The following is a 6,558-nucleotide window of genomic DNA, read 5'->3' as shown; positions in this document are numbered from 1 at the left end:
TTTATAGTGAGAAGCAACATCATACTATCATAGTATCATGTGTTTCAGATTATTTTTATTTTATTAACGAATAACACCATTCAAATCATTTTATTGAAAAATTAAGAACTTCATCAAACTACTTGTACCAACTAGTTGTAAGAAATTAAATTCATGGAAGAAATATTTTGGAGTGATCTCAGTTTTATCCAACTCGGTTTGACTTGTACAAAATATTACATCATGCGTGTGCCCGCAGTTTATTATCAAGAATTGCTTGTTGATTGTGGAGAATCAGTTATTGGCAATTCATCTCTCCCCTAACTGTACTCAATTTAACATCCACTTGCTTGAATCCATGATTAAATCGATTGGGTCTCCAAAATCGGATTACATTATGATAATTATTTTTTCAAAGACATTTTAATAATACATGGCAAAAAACTTTAAGATATTAATCACCCTAAACAAAATTATCAAAAATGAAAAACCTAAAACATAATTCCATTCAAGATTAAAGTCAGTTAAAGAGAACAGAACGTCACAGTCATAGTGAATTAAAAATTTCATATCAAGCCCAGACTATACTAATATCTGGCTGGAAAGAACAATTAAAAATTTCAAACGATGTAAAAATCTAACATAAAGTCCCGGTTACATTCTATAAATCACAAATTCAAATTTTCAGCGGCTGGACTTTGAATCTAATTTACAGCTCTACATAGTATGTGTTCCACAGTTGTTCTGTCAAGAATGAAAAACCATAAGACTCAAGCTGCCCCTTGGATCCATAAATATGCAGACCTTCCATATGATAAATACTCTGTGGAAGATGACTTATGCCCGCACCGTCTAAATTCAACACTTTCAAACATTCTAAACTCCCAAGTTCCTCAGGCAATTTCCCAACTTGATGACACTTCGTGAGATTTAAATATGTTAAACATTTCATCTTACAGATACCGTTGGGGATGTCTTTTAAGGATCTACACTGGCTTAGGTCTAACTTCTCTACACGTTCTAAATATCCAAGTTCCTCGGGCAATTTCTCAAGTTGATTACAAGAGAAGAGACTCAAATATGTTAAACTTTTGATCTTACAGATACTGTTTGGGATATCACGTAAGGATCTACATTCCTTTAGGTCTAACTTCTCTAAACATTCTAAATGCCCAAGTTCCTCTGGTAAATTTATTAATTTTATGACATCCGGAGAGATTTAAATATGTTAAACATTTCATCTTAGAGATACCGTTCGGAATATATAGTAAGGATCTACAATAGCTTAGGTCTAACATCTCTAAATGTTCTAAACAACCAAGTTCCTCTGGTAGTTTCTCAACTTGATGGCAACCAGAGAGATCAAGATATGTTAAACTTTTCATCCTACAGATACTGTTTGTGATATCTCGTAAGGATATACATTCCTTAAGGTCTAACTTCTCTAAACATTCTAAACACCCAAGATCCTCTGGCAATTTCTCAACCTGATGACAACCGAAGAGATTTAAATATCTTAAACTTTTTGTCTTAGAGATACTACTCGGGATGTCTCGTAAGGATCTACAATAGCTTAGGTCTAACTTCTCTAAACGTTCTAAACATCCAAGTTCCTCAGGCAATTGCTCAATTTGATGACAACCAGAGAGATCTAGACACGTCAAACTTTTCATCTTACAGATACTGTTCGGAATATCTCGTAAGGATATGCAATCCATCAGGTGTAACTCCTCTAAACACTCTAATCTGCCAAGATCTTTGGGTAACTGCTCTAGAAGCAAACAATAGTCAATTTCAAGTGATTTCAGATGTTTTAACATATAAATGCTATCTGGAAGCTGCTTAATCTCTTCAATACTCACAAAACATAGCTTTTCAAGGCATTGTATCCGGTCCAGATCCTCGGGCACCTTAGGAATTTTGCCTTTAAGTGTAAGCTCTCTTAACTGTCGTAAACCACATATAGTTGTTGAAAAAGACTCAAGGTTTGTGCAAGAACATAGACCAAAAGAAAGAAGCTTCTCAAGATTTCCAATCGATGAGGGTAGAGGTTCATCGTATTCGCATCTAAACTGAAACTTTGGCATAGCGCTGTTAGGATGTAGTGGACACATATCTAGGGGCATTGCATACAATTTTAACTTGGCTAAAGAATCCTGACTAGGAAATACAATCGGTTTGTCAACCAAAAAATAATCAAACCTCAAGCAACCTTTTAAGTTTAAGTAGAGAAGCTTTTTTAGGCAGCTGACTGGAGCATGAATTTCTTGAAGATAAGAACATCCTACAAGTATTAACTCCTCTATATGTGGAGTCATCCCGAGGTTAAGGTTACTCACCTTAGAATGAGAGAGGTTGAGGAATTTGAGATTGGGACATTCATTGAGCATGTGGAGTACTACAAAGTCATGACATCCTTCAAGAACTAACTTCTCGAGATGTGGAGTCATCCCAAGGTCAAAGCTTTTCAACTTTGACCAGCTGAGGTTGAGGTATCTGAGCTTATAAAAAACCTATTATAATTAAGAAGAAACAAGAAAGATGAATATCAGTGTAGTGAAAAAAACAATGAGCATAATAAAGAACCATGCAAACCAATCATTCAATCTTGCATTATTCTACCTTTCTTTCTCCCACTTCCCAGAGTTGAGAAATATTTCCCTGACACATTTCAAGGTTAACAAGCTTATTTGCTCTAAATGTTTTGGGTAAAGACCAAAAAGGGTATCTATGCCAACATAGAGATCGCAAAGCATCAGGTAAGTATTCGCCAACTTCATAAACTTTCCATTCTCTAGGTCCATATGGCATGTAAATAAATCTAAGTTCTTTCATCTTTCTTAGACCTTTCAAAATAATTGTTGGATCGACATCGTGACACTCCAATTTTATACATTTTGTTTCTTCGGTACCCTATAAATAAAAGCTCATGTGAATCTTTAATCACAAAAAAAATAAAATGTTCTAGTCCTCCACAATGCCTATAAACTTGAAACTTACCGATTCATTAATCAATATATCTTCAACTTCCTCTTTAATCCATAATCGACTATGTCGGCTAGGCTCATTAGGGTGAAAACGCCGGACAATATTCCAACCCATTTCTTGAATATGGTCATGGAAACCCAAGCGGTCAAAATTAGAAATAGTTATCAATGATTTCTGCACAAGAACACTTAAACCAATGTGAGCATTAAATCCACAACTTTCAAGTATTCTAACTGCATGGTCTTTTTTTTCATATTTCAATAAGCATACAACATCTAGGAATATTTCTTTCTGATCATTCTCTAGACCATTATAACTTATTTCCAATCTTTTCAAAGTCTTGTCCAACGGAATTGTTTCTAGTCTTTCTATGGCATCTGCCCATTCATGCTCACTTCTATCACAAAGATGTGAACCCAAAACTTTGATTGTTAAAGGAAGACCGGCAGCATAATGTACAACTTTTCTAGATAGCTCTTCATACCCTTGAGTAGGAATCTCTTTCCCAAATGCATACCTACTGAAGAGGCAAATTGCTTCATGATCCGATAACAAATTGACATCATGAATAAATTTTATTCGGTGTGCTACCAATACTTGCTCATCTCTTGTTGTAATGATGATTCTACTTCCTGGCTTAAACCAAGTGAGCTCACCTGCTAACGCCTCAAGTTGCTCTATATCATCCACATCGTCTAGAACAAGAAGAACTTTTGTACTAGGCATAATCTTTTTCATTATACTTTTCCCATCAGAAACACTAGCTACGATTTGATCATTTAACAAAGCTGAAAGGACCTGTTTTTGCAATTCCTTCAAACCAGACAACGAGCCTTTTGAAACTTCCCTCACATTCTCAACAAAGCTTTTACCCTCAAACCAAATGGAAATATGATCAAAAACAGCTCTCGCCAAAGTTGTCTTTCCACCACCTCCCATCCCCTTGATCCCTATCATGCGGACATCATCGGAACCAATTTCTAAAGATGAAACTACATCCTTCACCCGGGTCTCCATGCCTACTAACTTCCCATCATCACATGGGTTAGTGAAGCGTAGCTTTAGTGAAACATCATGAACAATTTGTTGGATAAATTTGGCTTCATGCCTATGTTAAATAAGATTCAATTAGATTACTCGGAATCCTACATGAAACATGAGATGACATTGATGTACCTATTAAACACAAATTTGAAAGAAAAAAAATGAAGAATACCCATTGAAAGTGTTCTTCAACTCCATCCCCGCCAACCCCGCCGCTTCATTCAGAGCATTCCTCCATTTTCCAACATCATCTTCATTTTCCTGTTTGGCAAAGTGCGAAATGATATGGACAAGTTTTAACAAAACAATGACAAAATATTTGAATCAGAAACTTCTTCTACTATAAAACACAAATCATTCACTGAATAATATAAGTAGAACAAATACATATATAAAGATGCTACCAGATCGTCTATGAAACCGTTCAATATTGAAGAAGAAGATCTGTTACAACAAGATGCTACAATATAAAAAAGACGTTGGAGAGGTAGAGCAGAGCTCCAACTGCCCTTTTCATGTTTCGCAAAGGCTTCTCCAACTACCCCACTTTGGTGCCTGACTTCAGTGGGCTCTACATCATAGAAGATGGGGTAAGCAGTCTGCTCCATCGTCTTCTGGCACTCCATGATCTTTACGAGTTCGTCTAAGCACCATGATGAAGCTGCATAGTTCTTGGAGAAAACTATTATGTAAAATCTCAGAGCCTTCAATGGATCTGACGAGTTGCTCCTTAATCCTTTCCCCTTTCTTGATTTTTTCATCATCTTTGTAAGTTATAATGCCTTTCTGGTGAAGAGCATGATAGAGATGATCAACAAAGTTCTTACGTGTGTCTTCACCCCTGAAACTTATAAAGACATCATACTTGAAGCACTTTTGAACGGATGAAATTGAAGTAGACGCCATTGATTGTAAGCTTCAATGATCGAATGCAATGAAATTTGTATGATCTGATTGCAAATAAACTTGTAAGAGATGATCGAATATGCCTTCAAGAGTTGGATATTTGAGTGGAAAATATGTACGTTCACTTAGGTTGAGGAGTGAAGCCCCTTTTTTGGTGAAGATAAGATACGACTTCTAAACTGACTATTCATGGCAAAAAAAATGTAGGGAATTAAATTAGGCAAAACATCTTCATACACCACCATGGATACGAGGCTCGTATAGGGCTATACGGGCTGTATACCTGAGTTGTTGAAGACCTATATGACTTGCATAGGACTATGCGTGTCATATAGGCCTGCACAGTTACCATAGGGGTGGTGTATGAAGATCGCACCCCTTAAATTATTACTTTTGCTCCAAATAAATATGTTAAATAATTCTTTTAGTCAGCTACTGTTTAATTTTCAAAGTAAACCTTGCAACAGAAGGCTTGTAACAAAATACAAATTATAGGATTTATATTAAGGAATCAAAAGGAGATATAAGCTTAATTTTTTTTTATTAATTTTACACTTCAATATAACTTTTTTTATGGCTCAGTCATCCATAAAAGAAGATTGAATCTTCATGCCTCCCATAACTTAATTATGTCAATCAATCATTGGACAAAAATCAAATGCACAACACATGGCTTTTAGTCCAAATAGCTCACCTTTATAAGTGTTAATATTTTTCCGTTGTAGAGCATGTAGAGATGATTAACAAAGTTCTTACGGGTGTCTTCACCCCTTAAACGTAAAAAGACACCATGCTCGAAGCTCTTTTGAACGAATGACGCCGAAGTAAATGCCATGGCTTGAAGGAATATTATATGAACCGATAAGAGACTCATAATCCTGTAGACGGTTTACTACTCTATAGAAGATAAAGGTTCTTTCTGCATAATAAAAAAAAAGACAAAGATCATAAAGATAAAGCAATGCTAATTGTTTACTTAATTACGCGTAATGGCCATTCATCATTGTAGGGGTATTTCTCGACTTTACTTTATTAGTTAGTTAATTAATTATATTACTAAAAGGTGACTTTTATTACATGATCTGGGCCACTTAGAAAAAGTAGAACAATGCTAAAACCTTTGAAAGTGGCCGGAAGGTAGTGGGTAGGAGCTGGTCCAGTGAAAATTGATTAAAAAAGAGACCTCTGAATGTATGTATACTTTATTTATTGATCAAATAATATGAAATCTATGTTAAACAGTTAGATGTCATTGCTTAAAAGGATCAAATAGGTTTTTTTAATCTCCCATAAATATAATTAAAAGTAGTGTTTATAATAATAATAATAAAATCAAACACACAACTTATTACGTTTCTCGCACAAAGAATCACTTCTATGCAGATCAGCCGGATATGGTACACACAACTTAATATGAAAAGTGTAAGATGTCACACCCCAACATACGGCGGAAATGTCGGGACGGGAACTGATTGCTCACAGCTTTTCAAAGGTTATTATCATGCAATATTGGAAATTATATCTATTAAAAATATTTAAATAAACAATTACAGTTAAGTACATCACGTATAAAACAATTACAACAATGATTAATTAAGTTTGTATTCTAAAAAACATCTCTACGTGATCTTCATCTTGCTA

General features: G+C 35.1%; 1 pseudogene; it reads right to left on the bottom strand.

The window, feature by feature from the left end:
- Positions 1–688: 688 nt before the first annotated feature.
- LOC143588871 (TMV resistance protein N-like) lies at positions 689–4,942 on the bottom strand (annotated as a pseudogene).
- Positions 4,943–6,558: the final 1,616 nt, after the last annotated feature.

Source organism: Bidens hawaiensis, unplaced genomic scaffold, assembly GCF_021521415.1.
Source record: "Bidens hawaiensis isolate Kalapana, Puna unplaced genomic scaffold, B.hawaiensis_p1.1 tig00001576_1, whole genome shotgun sequence".
In the NCBI taxonomy this organism is placed as follows: Eukaryota; Viridiplantae; Streptophyta; class Magnoliopsida; order Asterales; family Asteraceae; genus Bidens; species Bidens hawaiensis.
This window is presented reverse-complemented; position numbering and strand designations above follow the sequence as displayed.